The sequence below is a fragment of the Rhinolophus sinicus genome, chromosome 3 (assembly GCF_057876585.1).
Source record: "Rhinolophus sinicus isolate RSI-liver-muscle chromosome 3, RSI-T2T, whole genome shotgun sequence".
NCBI classification, from domain to species: Eukaryota; Metazoa; Chordata; class Mammalia; order Chiroptera; family Rhinolophidae; genus Rhinolophus; species Rhinolophus sinicus.
In genome coordinates, this window is record NC_142503.1 from 93,453,014 (window position 1) to 93,471,567 (window position 18,554).

The window sequence follows — 18,554 nt, forward strand, 5'->3', positions numbered from 1 at the left end:
AGTGTGTTTCTCCAGGGCCCATCAGCTCTAAGTTGTTGTCCTTCAATCTAGTTGTGGAGGGTGCAGCTCACTGACCCATGTGGGAATTGAACTGGCAACACTGTTGTTCAGAACTCCGCTCTAACCCACTGAGCCATCCGGCCGCCCAATTTCTTCTTTTTTGAAAGGTAGTTTTGCCAGATATAGAATTCTTGGTTGACAGTTTTTTCTTTCAACATTTTGAATATGTCATCCTACTGCTTCTGGCCTCCATGGTTTCTGATAAGAACTCAACCATTAACCTTATTGAGGATCTCCTGTATGTGATGAGTTGCTCCTCTCTTACTTCCTTCAAAATTCTCTCTGTCTTTGCCAGTTTGATTACGATGTGTCTAGGTATGAATCTCTTTGAATTTTTCCTAGTTGGACTTCATTGAACTTCTTGGATATGTAGATTAATGTTATCATCAAATTTGAGAAATTTTGGCCAAAATTTCTTCAAATACTATTTCTTCCCTTTTCTCTCTCCCTTCTCCTTCTGGGACTCCCATTACACATATATTGGTGTGTTTTATGGTATCCCAGAAATCTTTGAGGCTCTATTAATTTTTCCTCATTTTTTTTTCTGTTCCTCTATCAAGATAATATCAATTGACCTATCTTCAAATCCTGATTCTTTCTTCTGCCTACTTGAATCTGTGAAGCCCCTCTAATGAAATATTCATTTCAGTTATTGTACTTTTTAACTCCAGAATTTCTATTTGGTTCATTTTTATGATTTAGATCACTTTATTGATATTCTGTATTTGGTGAGACACTATTCTCATGCTAGTTTTATATGTGTTTCCTTTAGCTCTTTGAACATATTTAAAATAGCTGATTTAAAGTCTGTCTAGCTTTTTTTTGTGGCACCTCAGAGGCTGTTGGCTTCTTCAAGATGAAATTGAATATCTCTTTCTCAGTCTCTGGCTGCCAGAAATGCATTGAAGTGGACAACGAGTGCAAACTTCGTACATTTTATGAAAAGCATATGGCCAAATAAGTTGCTGCTGACACTCTGGGTGAAAAATGGAAGGGTTATGTGGTTCGAATCAGTGGTGGGAATGAATGGTGGGAATCAGTGGTGGACCTTGTTAGGTTTCCCCATGAAGCAGGGTGTCTTGACCCATGGCCATGTCCACCTGCTCCTGAGTAAGGAGCATTCCTGTTATAGACCAAGGAGGACTGAAGAAAGAAAGTGCAAATATGTTTGGGGTTGCATTGCGGATGCCAATCTGAGTGTTCTCAACTTGATCATTGTAAAAAAAAATGGGGAGAAAGATATTCCTGGTCTCACTGATACTGCTGTGCCTTTTTGCCTGGGGCCCAAAAGAGCTAGCAGAATCTACAAACTTTTCAATGTCTCTAAAGAAGATGATGTTTGCCAATATGTTGTGAGAAAGCCTCTAAACAAAGAAGGTAAGAAACCTAGACCAAAGCACCCAAGATTCAGCATCTTGTTACTCCATGCATCCTGCAACACAAATGTCATCATATTGTTCTGAAGAAACAGCGTGCTAAAAACAATAAGAAAGAGGCCACAGAATATGCTAAGCTTTTGGCCAAGAGAATGAAGGAAGCCAAAGAAAAACACCAGGAACAGATTGCCAAGAGGTGTAGGCTGTCCTCTCTGAGAGTTTCTATCTCTAAGTCTGAGTCCAGTAAAAAAATGAGATTTTGTAAGAGTAACAAATCAAAAAGATCAGACATAAAAAATAAAAGTCTGTCTAGAAAATCCAATGTATGGGCTTTATCTAGGACAATTTCTATTGATTGCTCTCCCCCTCCTCCCTACATGGTCTATAGTTATTTGGGATCTACTTTACATATGTTTCAATATTTTTGTGTGGAAAACTGGACATATTGAATATTATAAAATGTAACTCTGAAAATCAGGTTCTTATTTAGTGACTTTTCTGAACTAATTCTGTAAATTCTGCATTCATCTACTTCAGGCTACTGAAGTCTGTTATGTTAGTTTAGTGGTCAGCTAATGATCAGGTAGAAATGTTCTTATTTCTTAATATTACTCACTTTATTATTAAAAATATTTTACACAAAAGAAGCAGGTTTTTTTGTTTTTTGGTCTACTGTAGCCAATTTGCAATATATCATGAAATATATAGCTTTTTTCTCTTACCTGTTATAGGACTAGCTCCTGTATCTTAATTTGGTTCTATATCAGTAGTATGCCTTTGTTTTAAAAATTAAAATATGTTTATACTTATATTTTTAATTGGAAAGAAAAATCATATCACAATGAAAATAAAAATATTTTTATTTTATTACCAATTGCAATTTACATAGGCATCATTATAACTAGTGCTTCCTACATAAAATATTCAAATAAATGTGATGATGTTACAATAATGCATAGAAAAATGCCATGCATTGGCATTGACTAGATGTTTTTATGTGTTATGCACCTTTAATATGTAATATTAATCAAATGGTTGGGTCATCTGGTAGGTATATGTTTGACTTTTTAAGAAATTGCCAAACTCTTTTCAAAATGGTTGTACCATGTCACATTCCCACTAGCAGTGCATGAGAGTTCTAGTTGTTCTTTATCTTTGCCAACACTTCATATAATCAGCCTTTAAAATTTTAGCCTTTCTGAGGGGTACGTAGTAGTATCTCAGTGTAGTTTTAAATAGCATTTCCCTAAATGACCAATGATTTTGAGCATCTTTTCATATACCTGTGTGATATTGTGCTTTATAATAAGAAATATATTTGGTGTTTATTCTTTTTTCCCCCTTTGTATTTTCTAAGACCCAGATATTTATTTATTTATTTTTCAGTTACAGTTGAAATTCAATATTATTTTACATTATTTCATGTGTACAGCATAGTGGTTAGATATTTAGATAATTTATGCAGTGATCCCTCTGATTAATCTAGTACCCATCTGGCGCTATACATAGTTGTTGCAACATTATTGACTATATTCTCTATGCTGTACTTCACATCCCTGTGACTATTTTGTAACTACCAGTTTGTATTCCTTAATCTCTTCATCTTTTTCACCCAGCTCCCTATCCCCCTTCCCCTTTGGCAACTATCAGTTTGTTCTCTGTATCTATGAGTTTGTTTCTGTTTTTTTGTTTGTTTGTTTATTTTGTTCTTTAGATTCCACTAATAAATGAGATCATATGGTATTTGTCTTTCTCAGTCTGACTTATTTCAGTTAGCATAATACCCTCTAGGTCCAACTATGTTGTTGCAAATGTAAGAGTTCATTCTTTTTTAATGGCCTAGCAATATTCCATTGTATATATGTAGCACATCTTCTTTATCCAATTGTCTATTAATGAACACATGGGTTGCTTCCATATCTTGGCTGCAATGAACATAAGGGTGCATATATTTTTTTGAAATAGTGTTTTGGGTTTCTTTGGGTAAATACCCAGAAGTGGAATTGCTGGTTCATAAAACTGAGCTAATCGGTCACTCCCTGGTTCATAAATTTTACTGAGGAAACTCCAAACCATTTTCCGTAGTGGCTGCACCAATTTGCAATCTCACCAACAGTGCATGAGGGTTCCCTCTTCTCCACATCCTTGCCAACACTTGCTGTTTGTTGAATTATTGATGATAGCCATTCTGACAGGGGGGAGGTGCTATCTCATTGTGGTTTTAATTTGCATTTATCTGATGATTAGTAATGTTGAGCATCTTTTCATACGTCTATGGGCCATGTGTATGTCCTCTTGGGGGAAATGTACATTCAGGCCCTTTGCCCATTTTTAAATTGGATTGTTTGTTTTTGGTGTTAAGTTGCATGAGTTCTTTATAAATTTTTTATATTAACCCCTTATCAGATGTATCATTAGTGAGTATCTTCTCCTGTTCAGTAGGCCATGTTTTCATTTTGTTGGTGGTTTCCTTTGCTGTGCAAACACTTTCTAGCTTGATGTAGTTGCATTTATTTATTTTTTCTTTTGTTTCCTTTACCCAAAGAGATAGATAGAAAAAATATCACTAAGATAGTTTACTGCTTATGTTTTCTTCTAGGAGTTTTATGGTTTTGAGCCTTACATTTTGTTTATGTAGTGTATCACGTTAATTGATTTGTGAATATTGAACCAAGTTTGTACACCAGGAATTAATCCCACTTGATCATGGTGTATGATCTTTTTAATGTTCTGCTGAATTTGGTTTGCTAATAATTCTTTTAGGATTTTTGCATCTATGTTCACCAGGAATATGGGCCTGTAAGTCTTTAATCCATTTTGAGTTTATTCTTGTATATGGAATAAGAAGGTGGTCCAGTTTCATTTTTTTGCATGTATCTGTCCAGGTTTCCCCAACACCATTTATTGAATACAACTATCTTTACCCCATACTATATTCTTGCCTCCTTTGTCATAGATTAAGTGACATGTAGGTGTGGGTTTATTTCTGGGCTCTCTATTGTGTTCCACTGATCTGTGTCTGTTTTTATGCCTGTACCATGCTGTTTTGATTACTATAGTCTTGTAGCACAGTTTGAGATTGGGTAGCATGATACCTCCAATTGTATTCTTCTTTCTCAAGATTCCCATGGTTATTCAGGGTCTTTTGTGGTTCCATATAGATTTTATTTTATTTTATTTGTTTTTTTCCCCTTCCCCACTCCCCCTTCCCCTGCAACTCCGAATCAAGCCATTGTTCTCAGTCTAGTTGTGGAGGATGCAGCTCACTGGCCCATGTTGGCATTAGTGTGAGCTTTGCCCCCTTCGCATCTGAGCCAGTCAGTCACTGGCTTCTGGCCAGTCGCTCACAGCAGCTCACGGCATCTCTCGCCGGCTGCTCACACTGGCTGCCAGCTGCTCATGGCAGCTCACGGCAGCTCAGCTCTAGGTTGAGCCATTGTTCTCAATCTAGCTGTAGAGGGCGCAGCTCACTGGCCCTGGTGGGAATCGAACCAGTGACCTCGGTGTTAGTAGGAGCACAGCGCTCCAACCACCTGAGCCACCCGGCTGCCCACATGTAAATATTAAGATTATATGTGCTAGTTCTGTGAAAAATTCCATTGGTATTTTGATAGGGATTGCATTGAATCTATAGATTGCTTTGGTAGTATAAAAATTTTAACTACCTTAATTCTTCCTATCCATGAGCACGGTATATGCTTCCATTTATTTGTATCTCCCTCATTTTTTTCTTCAATGTTTTTTAATTTTCTGAGTACATGTCTTTTACCTTCTTGATTAAATTTATTCCTAGGTATTTATTATATTTTTAATGCAATTGTAAATGGGATTGTTTTCTTAATTTCTCTTTCTGATAGTTTGTTATCGGTGTATAAAAATGTAACCAATTTCTGAATATTAATTTAGTATCCTGCTACTTTACTGAATTCATTTATCAGTTCTAATAGTTTTTTGGTGTAATCTCTGGGGTTATCTATCTATCTATCTATCTATCTATATATATATATATATATATCATATCATCTGCAAATAATGAGTTTACTTCTTCCTTTCCAATTTATATGCATTTTATTTTATTTTGTCTGATTGCTATGGCTAAGACTTCCAATACAATGTTAAATAAAAGTTGTGAAAGTGGACATCCTTGTCTTGTTCCTGATCTTAAGGAAAATGCTTTTAGCTTTTCACCATTGAGTATGATGTTAGCTATGGGTTTGTCATATATGACCTCTATCATGTTGTAGTATGTTCCCTTTATTCCCACTTTGCTAAGAGTTTTTATCATAAATTGTTGCTGGATTTTGTCAAACGCTTTTTCTGCATGTATTGATATGATCATATGATTTTTATTTTTCATTTTGTTTATGTGGTGTATCAAATTAATTGATTAGTGGATATTGAACCAACCTTGTATACCAGGAATTAATCCCACTTGATCGTGGTGTATGATCTTTTTAATGTATTGCTGAATTCAGTTTGCTAATAATTCATTTAGGATTTTTGCACCTATACCTATGTTCGTCAGGTATGGTGTCTGTAATTTTCTTTTTTTAATAATGTATTTGTCTGGTTTTGGAATCAGGGTAATGGTGGCCTTGTAGAATGAACTGGGGAGCTCCCCCTCCCCCCTGAAGTTTTTGGGATAGCTTGAGAAGAATAGGTGTTAATATTTTCCTCGCTTCTTCTGCCTCCCCCCTACTCCGGTTCAAGCCATTGTTTCTCAGCCTAGTTGTGTAGGACACAGCTCCCTGGCTCATGCTGGTATTATGAGTCTTGTGTTCCTCCAAGCTGAGACAGTTGGTCGCCAGTCAGCCAGCCCATGGGAACACAGCAGTCCCTGGCAGCTCACGCCGACCTCCAGCTGCTTAAGGCAGCCCAACTCTAGGGAGATCCGTTGTTCAAATCTTAGCTGTAGAGGGCACAGCTCACTGGCCCATGGGAATCGAACCGGTGACCTCACCATTAGGAGCGTGGTGCTCCAACCACCTGAGCCACTGGGCCAGCCCTAAATTTATTTTTTTAATGTTTGGTAAAATTCACCTGTGAAGCCATATGGTCCAGGATTTTTGTTTGTTGTAAACTTGTTGATTACTGATTCAATTTTGTTGGTGGTAATTGGTCAGTTCAGATTTTCTGTTTCTCTTGATTTAGCCTTGGAAGATTGTATGTTTCTAGGAATTTATCCATTTCATCCAGATTATCCAATTTGTTGATGTCTAGTTGCTTATAGTATTTTCTTTAAATTTTTTGTGGTGTCAATTGTTACTTCTCCTCTTTTATTTCTGGTTTTATTTGTTTAGGTCCTCTATCTTTTTTTCTTGATGAATCTGGTTAAAGATTTGTCTATTTTGTTTATCTTCAAAAAACCAGCTCTTGGTTTCATTGATCTTTTGTATTTTTTTAGACTCTATTTCATTTATTTCTGCTCTGATCTTTATTATTTCCTTCCTTGTACTTACTTTTGGCTTTGTTTGCTGTTATTTTTCCAGTTTCCTTTGGTGTAAAGTTAGAGTGTTTATTTGAGATTTTTCTTGTTTCTTTAGGTAGGCCTGCATTGCTATGAATTTCCACAGCTTTTGCTGTGTCCCATAGATTTGGGGTCATTGTGTTTTTAGTTTCATTTGTCTCAGAGTATCTTTTGATTTCTTCCTTGATGTCACTGTTGACCCATTCACTATTTAGTAGCATGTTATGTAGTCTCCATGTGTTTGTGTGTGTTTCAGGGTTTTTAAAAAAAATTTTAGTTTATACCATTGTGATCAGAGAAGACACTTGATAAGATTTCAATCTTCTTAAATTTATTGAGACTTTTTTTGTGTGGCCTAACATGTAGTCTATCTTGAAAATGTTCCATGTGCACTTAAAAAGAATGTATATTCTGCTGCTTTGAGGTAAAATGTTCTAAAAATATCAATTAAATTCATCTGGTCTAGTGTGTCATTTAAGGCTGCTGTTTCCATGTTGATTTTCTGTCTGGAAGATCTGTCCATTGGTATCAGTGGGGTGTTAAAGTCCCCTACTATGATTGTGTTATTATTAATATCTGCTTTTATGTTGGTCAATATTTACTTTATATATTTAGGTGCTCCTATGTTGCATGCATAAATTTTTACTAGGGTGATGTCCTCTTGGATTGATCCCTTTGTTATTATGTAATGCTCTTCTTTGCCTCTCATTACAGTTTTCATTTTAAAATCTGTTTTGTCCAATATAAGTATTGCTACCCCAGCTTTTTTCTTGTTTCCATTTGTGTGAAATATCTTTTCCATCCCTTTACTTTCAGTCTGTGTTTGTCTTTTGATCTGAGGTGGGTCTCTTGTAGACAGCATATGAATGGCTCTTGTTTTCTTATCCATTCAGCTTCCCTATGTCTTTTGATTGGAGCATTTAATCCATATACAGTTAAACTGATTTTTGATAGGTGCATAGTTATTAATTATTAATTATTTTTTATCTTAATTATTATTTTAATTATTAATATTTTTTATCTTTGTTTTCTCCTGCTTAAAGGAGTCCTTTTAACAGTTCTGGTAATACTGGCTTGGTGGTAATGAATTCCTGAGCTTTTTCTTATCTGGGAAGCTCTTTGTCTCTCCTTTAATTTTAAATGATAGCCTTGCTGGGTAGAGTAATCTTGGTTGTAGGCCTTCGTTTTCCATTACTTTGAATATTTCCTGCCACTCCCTTGTGGCCTGCAAAGTTTCTGTTGAGAAATCAGCTGATAGTCTTATGGGAGCTCCCTTGTAGGTAACTAGTCTTTCTTTTGCTGCTTTTAGGATTCTCTCTTTGTCTTTAACCTTTGCCATTTTAATTATGATGTGTCTTGATGTGGGCCTGTTTGGGTTTATCTTGTTTGGGACTCTCTGCACTTTCTGGGCTTGTATGTCTATTTCCTTTACCAGGTTAGGTAAGTTTTCAGTCATTATTTCTTCAAATAGGCTCTTGATCTCTTGCTCCCTTTCTTCTCTTTCTGATGTGAATGTTGTCATACTTGATGTTGTCTCACAGGCCCCTTAAATCATCATCATCATCATTATTATTCTTTTTTGTTGTTGTTGTTCCAATTGGGTGTATTCTGCTACCTTGTTTTCTAAAGCGCTGATTTGATCCCCTGCTTCATCTAATCTGCTGTTGATTCCTTCCAGTGTATTCTTCATTTCAGTTACTATAGTCTTTATTTCTGACTGATTCTTTTTTATGGTTTCTATGACCTTCTTTATGTTTGCTATCTCTTTGTTGAAATTTTCACTAAGTTCCTTAATTATTCTTATAAACACTCTTTTAAACTCTCTCTTGTATGTTGGTTTCCTCCATTTCATTTAGTTCTATTTCTGGAGATTTCTCCTGTTCTTTTATTTGGAACATATTTCTTTGTTACCTCATTCTGGCTGTCTCTCTGTGTTTGCTTCTATGTATTAGGTAGATTTCCTCTGTCTCTCAGTCTTTGCTGGGTGGCCTTATGTAGTATGTGTTCTGTGTGGCCCAATGGTTCAGTATCCCTAATCTCCTGTGCATGTGTTCCAGAAGTGTCCCTTGAGTGTGTTATGTGTGATCTCTCTATGTTGTAGTTGAGCCTTGATTGCTTTTGATGCATCTGTGAGTGGGGTTGACTCCAAGGCTGGCTGACTGTTTGGACTGGCTACACCCACAGTGTATGAGCTGCTGTGTGTGTGTGTGTGGGGGGACTGAAACCTCAGAGCAGGCTTCACTGCTGTAGGCTCTTATTCCTGTTGAGACCCTCTTTGGGTGTGTTGCTGTGGGGCTAACCAGGTAATGCTCTGGTGTGGTCTGAAGGGGACCTCTGGGTGTGTTGTTTCTGGTATCTCTTGGGTAGGGCTCCCATGCAGGCCAATTTCAGTCTTGCCTGTTACCAGCCTGTGGATACCTGGTAGGAGCCACAAAGCTATATGTGGTGACTGCTGCCTGTACTGGACCTGGAGGCATGTGGGGGTGGGCTTGTTGTGAACTGAGGCTGGCTGCCACCAGCATTGTGCCTGAAGCATCTTAGCAAAAGCCCAGATCTCCTAGGCCTATTGCCACCCTCTGGCTGCCTGTAAGGCTCAGCCACTGAAAGAGACTCCTTAGGTGTGTGGGTTAGACTACCCTCGGTAATGCAGCATTAGCTGGGCAGTACAGAGTCATAGGGAGTCACGAGACCTGACTGGTGGCTTTTACAAAGTTGATGCAGATTCATTTCTTGCACCAGTGCCTGGCCTGTGACCACTTCGTACAGCACTCTGAGAACACCACAGTCAGCTACTGCTCACCTTGGGGCAGTACCTGGCCTGTTGCCACTTCATGAAAAGCCCTTAGAGCCCTGCAGCCAGCCACTGCTTGCCTTGGGCTCGCAAATTCCTGAGAGCTGCTCAAGAGTGGCTGCGCCACAAGTTTTGGGTTACTGTCCACCACCAAAAGCTCCCCAGGCTGTTGTGGGCTGTCCACTACTGAATAAAGCTTCTGAAGCTTGTGGGGTGGGACTGGACACCTAGGCACCAAGAGGGCCCCTCACAATGTAGCTCCCTGTGGGTGGATGGGAGTTCCAGGGAGCTAAGGGGTGTGGGCAATTGTTTCTACAAAGTCAGTGCAGTCTTGGATCCTGCACTGTTGCTGGGCCCACAACCACCCCACAAAAATGCCCTGAGAATACCACAGCCAGCCACTGCCTACCTCAGGCCCACAGGTCCCCAAGAGCTGCCCAAGAGATGCTGTAGTGCAGGTCTTGGGTCACCTCCCACCACCAAATGTTTCCCATCTGCTGCGGGCCATCTGCTGCTGCAGAAAGTCTTCTGCTGCCTATGGGGCAGGCCCAGTAGCCCAGCAGTCAAGAGTATCCTGGGCACTGCAGCGCCAGCTGTGCGGGGTCAGGGACCCAGGGTGTCACCAAGGCAGTATGCACACATGGATTCCACTAGACCAATACAGTTCCAGACTTGGCCCTTTGGGGGTGGATTCAACACAGAAAAATGGTGTCCCCCTGTAGGCTACATGTGTGTCAGGCTCCACACAGGGACAACAATGGTTTCTATCCCTCTAGCCCTCACCCAGAAGCCACAAAACTCAGTCTTTCCCTGATGAATTGCTTCACCAGAGACCAGGTGAGTGTTTGCAAGTGAATGAGTCTGTGTGTGGGTTCTATAAGAGGGTTTTTGGCTTTCCAGCTGCCTTCCATCTCATCAGGATGGGCAGAGTACTTGCTGATTTTCACTGCCAGCTGTTGTAGGAACTCCTCTTCCTGGCATAGGACTCCTGGGCTGGGGAGCCCAGCATGGGACTGGGACCCCTCCCTCTTCATGGAGGAACCTCTGCTACCAAGGTGTCCCTTCCAATGTTCAAACACTATTTGTGCATTTAGGATCAGCCCGTTTTGAATCTCCATCCCTCCTACCAGTCTCAATGTTGCCTCTTCTTTATATCCTTAGTTATAGGATTTCTATTCAGCTTGTCTTCGAATGATTCTTGAGATTTATTTTTCTATAATTTATTTGTAATTTTGGTGTGATCCTGGGATTCAGTAGGCATAGCATTTACCTAATCCACCATTCTGGCAAATATCCAAGATATAATTGATTTTTACATAGTTATCTTGTATCCTGCAATCTTGATAAGCACATATATTCTTGTTAACGTTTAGTAGTTCTAAAGGTTTTCTTTTCTTTTTTTTTTCTATTTAAGATTTTATTGGGGAAGGGGAACAGGACTTTATTGGGGAACAGTGTGTACTTCCAGGACTTTTTTTTTCAAGTCAAGTTGTTGTCCTTTCAATCTTAGTTGTGGAGGGTGCCATTCAGCTTCATGTTGTCCTTTCAGTCTTAGTTGTGGAGGGCGCAGCTCAGCTCCAGGTCCAGTTGCCATTGCTAGTTGCAGGGGGCGCAGCCCACCATCCCTTGTGGGAGTTGAGGAATCAAACTGGCAACCTTGTGGTAGAGAGCCTGCACTCCAACCAACTGAGCCATCCGGGAGCCAGGAGGCAGCTCAGCTCAAGGTGCCGTGTTCAAACTTAGTTGCAGGGGTAGAGCCCACCATCCCTTGTGGGACTTGAGGAGTTGAACCGGCAACCTTGTGGTTGAGAGCCCACTGGCCCACGTGGGAATAGAAATGGCAGCCTTCGGAGTTAGCAGCACGGAGCTCCAACTGCCTGAGCCACCAGGCTGTCCCTCCAAAGGTTTTCTTTTAGTATATAGCTTTTTTTCCTTGTAGATTCCATAGGATTTTCTGCATACATGATTAAGTTGTCTGCTAATAGACAGTTTTAGATTTTTCTTTTCAATCTAGGTGCCTTTTATTTTTCTTCATTGTTCTATTGCACTGGCTAGACATTCCAATACTACACTGAATACCAGTGGTGAGGATGGAGAGTCTTGCCTTGTTCCTGATCTTAGGTGGAAAACATGAATTCCCTGTCAAGTTTATGAAGTTTCTTTGTATTCTTAGTGTTTTTAGTAATGAATGTTAGATTTTCTCAAAAGTTTTTCTGCATCCACTGAGATTATCACCTAGGTTTTGTTTTTTATTGTTGTTTTGCTTTTAGTCTGTTAATATAATGAATTACATTGATTGATTTTCAAATGTTAAACCTTGCACTCCTGGGATAAACCTCATTTGATCATGATGTGTATCATTTTTTTATATATTGCTCAATTTTATTTACTACAAGATTGTTAAGAATGTTTGCAGATTACTCATGAGGGATATTGGTCTGTAGTTTTCTTTTTTGTAAATGACTTTGGCTGATTTTGGTATCAGGATAATGCTGGCTTCATAGAGTAAGTTGGGAAGTACTCTCTCCTCTTCAGTTTTCTGGAAGGATTTGTAAAAATTTGGTGATGCTTTTTCCCTAATTAATTTTTTTCTCTTTTAAAATCTTGTTTCTCAATGTGTAAGTTTAAATAATTGATGTGAGACCTTTCTTCCTTTCTAATATAAGCAATCAATACTATAAATTACCCTCTAAATACTGCTTTATTTATTTATATTTTTAATTTGTTTAATTATTAGTTTCAGGTGTACAAAACAGCATAATGATTAGACATTTACACCCCACCAAGCCTACTACCCCTCTGACATCGTACATAGCTATTACAAAACTGTTGACTATATTCCCTATGCTGTACTTTACATCCTGTGAATATATATATACATATATTTTAAGCAAGGAAAAACTGTATTAAAATTATAGTACAGTGAAGGATGCTAGCATTCGATTAACGCCATCTTTTGAATGAACATCATACTACACATCGCTATGTTATTCAACTCAACTTCGAAAAGTAATACATAGATACCATCTCTTAAAATGTGTATACATTATTTTTGGCACCCCGGTATATATATATACAGAGGGTGCCAAAAAAATGTATACACATTTTAAGAAAGGAAATAACTGTAGTAAAATTACACTGATGGTAACCACTTTGAGCACCTCTTGTAATCAGAAGTCAAACATGACTTGTATTCATCTTTTGTTATCAGTATATGCTGAGTATTACAATTTTAATAGTTTTTTCCTTTCTTAAAATATGTATACACTTTTGGCACCCTCTGTATGTTATATATAATGATATATATTACATATATAATAATAATTATTATTATATATTCTCCCTCCAGGAGTGCCATTCTCTCATCACCTCCATATGTTTACTAACCCAGAAGCTCTCTGAACCCCGTACTACTGAAATTTTTATGGAGGCTTCATCACGTAGGCAACTCAACATTAACTTCTTTTCCAGCCCCTTTCCCCTCTCTGGAGAATAGGGGTGGGGTGGGGCTGAAAATTTCTAATCATAGCTTGGTCAAAGCCCCCTTCCAAAGCCCAACAAAGAGTCATCTCATTAGAACAAAGACAATGATACCACTGAGGAAATTCCAAGGGATTTAGGAACTCTGTGGCAGGAGGTCAAAGGTCACAGGATGTGGAGTACAGCATAAGGAATACAGTCAGTGGAACTGTAACAGCTATATACGGTGTCAGAGGGGTAATAGATTGGGGGAGGAGGTTATCACTTTGTGAGGGGTATAAATGTCTAACTATTACATCATTTTGTACACCTGAAACTAATAATAATAAAAAAAAATAACACCAAGAGAAATGGAACCAGAGCCTTAACCTTAATTCAATGCCTGAAGTTCACATACCTTTGAATTCTTCAGTTAAGTGAATCAGAAGCAATAAATTTCCTTTACAGTTAAAAACAAAAGAAAACAAAACAAAAAACTGGGTTCAAAGACCAAATATCAAAACAAAAGATGCTTCTAATGCTCTTATCATTTAGTAAATTACAAGGGTTTTAGGATCTTTGTGCCAGGAACTGGAGGCAGAGACATAGATATAGATATATTTTCTACTATCATATATATATATATATATATATATATATATATATATATATATATATATATATATATATATTATATATATATATCTTATTCTTTTACTATTTTGGTTTATGTAGCATGGTTGGATCTTGCTCTTTTATCTAATATGAAAACCTCTGCTTTTTAATTTTAATTGGGGCATTTAGACTAGCAGTTGAAAAATGTCCTTTGTAAAGGACAAGTTAATACCATGTTTCCCTGAAAATAAGACCAGGTCTTATATTAAGTTTTGCTCCAAAAGATGTATTAAGGCTTATGTTCAGGGCATGTCCTCCTGAAAAATCATGCTATGGCTTATTTTCTGGTTAGGTCTTATTTTTGGGGAAACACGATAAATATTTTAGGCTTTGTTTGCCTCATATGGTCTTTGCCACCTACTCTTTCTTCTCTCCTTTTTTTTGAAAACAGCAATTTGGAGATGTAAAAACCATTCTTAGATTGAGGGCCATGTAAAAACATGCTGTAGTCATGGTTTGGACTACAGGCCATAGTTTGCCATCCCTCCTATAGACCATTTACATTTTATGTAATCATTTATATGATAGGATTTAAATCTGCCATCTTGATATTAATTTTCTATTTCATCCATCTGTTCTTTGTTCCCTTTTCCCTACTTTTGGCCTTCAAAAAATTAATTAAACATATTTTATAATTCTATTTTATCTTATTCATTAGTTTATTAGGCATAATTTAATTTTTTACTATTTAGTGATTGCTTTATGGCTTATAGTATACATCTTTAACTTATTAGTCTACCTTCTAGTAACATTGTATCACTTAAACCATAGTATAAAAACCTTACAACATTGTACTTCTATTTTTCCCTTCCAGGACTTTGTGCTTTTGTTGTCATATATTTTGCTTCTGCATGTTATGAATGCCACTGTGCATTGTCATTATTTTTGCTTTAAGTAGTCAATTATTTTTTGAAAAGATTTAAAAAGAAAAAAGTCTTTTATGTTTACCCACATACTTACCATTTCTGATACTCTCCATTCCTTTATGTACATCCATATTTCCCTCTGGTATCTTTTCTGTTTTTTTTTGTTTGTTTGTTTGTTTTTGGTCTGAAGGACTTCCTTTAACTTTTTTGAGGTGAAGATATGCTGGTGATTAATTCTTTCAGCATTCGTATGCCCAAAGAAATCTTTAGGTTCGGCTTCTGGATAAAATGGAGTAAGTGCACCCCACCCTATCTCTCTTGCTGAATATAGTTGTAAAACCTGGACAGAATACATGGAACAGCTAACTGAGGACACTGAAAACTCAATATTAGCAGGAACATTGAAAAAGAAGACAAAAATTTGGAGTACCACTGATCCAGTGCTGAGTATACTAATTTTTTTCCCTCCAGTATCCTTCAGTCTCAGCACAATATAGCCTGAAACCAAGAGGTGACACTAGCATGGACAGTGAGACGTCCAGGAGAAATCTAGTTCTGGCCCAAGGAACAGGGACGGGACCTCCTAATGCTCAGAGAGAGAACAGAAATCTTTTCTCTTCCCTTCCCTCCCCTCCCCTCCCCTCCCCTTCCCTTCCCTTCCCTTCCCTTCCCTTCCCTTCCCTTCCCTTCCCTTCCCTTCCCTTCCCTTCCCTTCCCTTCCCTTCTTTTTTCTTCTTCTCTTCTCTTCTCTTCTCTTCTCTTCTCTTCTCTTCTCTTCTCTTCTCTTCTCTTCTCTTCTCTTCTCTTCTCTTCTCTTCTCTTCTCTTCTCTTCTCTTCTCTGTAACCTCTCATGCCACAGTCCCAAGCAATTATGTGATAGTGATGTGAGACATTCTAACGGAGCACAGGATCAATTCCTCAATAACCACAAAATACCAAAGTGATTAAATACATAACCTGAATAGTCCCATATCTGTTGAAGAAATTGAATTCATAGCTGGAAATTTCCAGTGAACCCATCTGGGTCTCATGCTTTCTGTTTGGGAAGGTCATTAGCTCTTTTTTTTTTTTTTTTTAATTTATGGGGAAGACAATTGTTAGTAAAATTACATGGATTTCAGATGTACAATTCTGTATTACATCATCTATAAATCCCATTGTGTGTTCACCACCCAGAGTCAGTTCTCTTTCCATCACCATATATTTGATCCCCTTTACCCTCATCTCCCACCCCCCTCCCCCCTTATCCTCTGGTAACCACTAAACTATTGTCTGTGTCTATGAGTTTTTGTTTTTCATTTGTTTGTCTTGTTCTTTTGTTGTTTTTGGTTTATATACCACATATCAGTGAAATCATATGGTTCTCTGCTTTTTCTGTCTGACTTATTTTGCTTAGCATCATACTCTCAAGATCCATCCATGTTGTCACAAATGTTCCTATATCATCTTTTCTTACTGCCGAATAGTATTCCATTGTGTATATATATCACAACTTCTTTATCCATTCATCTATTGAAGGACATTTTGGTTGTTTCCATGTCTTGGCCACCGTAAACAAAGCTGCAATGAACACTGGAGCACATGTGTCTTTATGTATAAATGTTTTCAGATTCTTTTGGTAGATACCCAGGAGAGGGATTGCTGGGTCACATGGTAATTCTATTCCTAATTTTTTGAGGAACCTCCACACTGCCTTCCATAATGGTTGCACCAGTCTGCATTCCCACCAACAGTGTATGAGGGTTCCTTTTTCTCCACAGCCTCTCCAACACTTGTTACTATTTGTCTTGTTGATAGCCATTCTGACTGGGGTGAGGTGATATCTCATTGTGGTTTTTATTTGCATTTCTCTGATGATTAGTGATGTTGAGCATTTTTTCATATGTCTATTTGCCATTTGTATGTCCTCTTTGGAGAAATGTCTCTTCAAGTCCTCTGCCCATTTTTCAATTGGGTTGTTTGTTTTTTTGTTGTTGAGTTGCATGAGTTCCTTGTATATTTTGGATATTAGCCCCTTATCGGAGGCACTGTTTGCAAAAATCTTCTCCCATTCAGTCGGTTGCCTCTTTATTTTGTCGATGGTTTCTTTTGCTGTGCAGAAACTTTTAAGTTTCATATAGTCCTATTCGTTAATTTTAGCTTTTACTTCCATTGCCTTTGGAATCAAATTCATAAAATGCTCTTTGAACCCAAGGTCCATAAGTTTAGTACCTATGTTTTCTTCTATGCAGTTTATTGTGTCAGGTCTTATGCTTAAGTCTTTGATCCATTTTGAATTAATTTTGGTACATGGTGACAGATAGCAGTCCAGTTTCATTCTTTTGCACGGGGCCATCCAGTTATCCCAGCACCATTTATTGAAGAGGCTGTCTTTCCTCCATTGTATGTTTTTAGCTTCTATGTCAAAAATTATCTGTCCATATTTAGGTGGTTTTATCTCTGGGTTCTCAATTCTATTCCATTGGTCTATGTGTCTGTTTTTCTGCCAATACCATGCTGTTTTGATTATTGTAGCCCTGTAGTACAAGCCAAAGTCAGGAAGTGTGATACATCCATTACTGTTCTTTTTTCTTAAGATTGCTTTGGCTATTCGGGGTCTTTTGTGGTTCCAAACAAATCAGATGATTTTTGTTCTATTTCTTTAAAAAATGCCATTGGGATTTTGATGGGGATTGTATTAAATCTGTATATTGTTTTGGGTAATATGGCCATTTTAACTATGTTGATTCTTCCAATCCATGAGCACGGAATGTCTTTCCATGTCTTTGTGTCTTCTTCAATTTCTTTCAAAAATGTCTTATAGTTTTCAGCATATATGTCCTTCACATACTTGGTTAAGTTTATTCCTAGGTATTTTATTCTTTTTGCTGCAACTGCAAAAGGAATTGTTTTTTGTATTTCTTTTTCTGAGATTTCATTGTTAGTATATAGGAAGGCAATGGACTTTTTTACATTGATTTTGTAGCCAGCAACTTTACTGTATTCGTTGATTGTTTCTAATAGCTTTTTGGTGGAGTCTTTAGGGTTTTCTATATATAGCATCATGTCATCTGCAAAGAGTGATAATTTAACATCTTCATTCCCAATTGGGATGCCTTTTGTTTCTTTCTCTTGCTGACTGCTCTGGCAAGGACTTCCAACACTGTGTTGAAAAGCAGAGGTGACAGGGGACAGCCCTGTCGTGTTCCTGAGTATAGAGCAAAGGGCTTCAGTTTTTCACCATTAATTATGAGATTAGCTGAGCGTTTGTCATATATGGCCTTTATTATGTTAAGGTATTTTCCTTCTATACCTATTTTATTAAGTGTTTTAATCATAAATGGATGTTGTATCTTGTCAAATGCTTTTTCTGCATCAATTGATATAATCATATGATTTTTGTTCTTTATTTTGTTTATGTGATGTAGCACATTGATGGATTTGCAGATGTTGAACCATCCTTGTGCCCTGGGGATGAACCCCACTCAGTTGTGATGAATAATCTTTTTAATGCATTGTTGTACTCGATTTGCTAGAATTTTGTTTAGGATTTTTGCATCTGTATTCATCAGAGATATTGGTTTGTACTTTCTTTTTTTGTGTTGTCCTTACCAGGTTTTGGCCTCATAAAATGAGTTAGGGAGTACTGTCTCTTCTTCAATTTTTTGAAAGAGTTTGATCAGGATTGGTATTAGGTCCTCTTTGAAGGTTTGGTAGAATTCACTAGTGAAGCCATCTGGTCCCGGACTTTTGCTTTTGGGAAAGTTTTGGATGACTGATTCAATTTCATTACTGGTGATCGGTCTGTTTAGATTTTCCAGTTCTTCATGGTTCAGCCTTGGAAGGCTATATGTTTCTAAGAACTTGTCCATTTCTTCTA

General features: G+C 37.7%; 1 pseudogene; it reads left to right on the top strand.

Moving 5' to 3' along the window:
- Positions 1–916: 916 nt before the first annotated feature.
- The window catches only part of LOC109459976 (small ribosomal subunit protein eS6 pseudogene), a 44,044-nt pseudogene continuing 26,406 nt past the window's right edge, over positions 917–18,554 (top strand).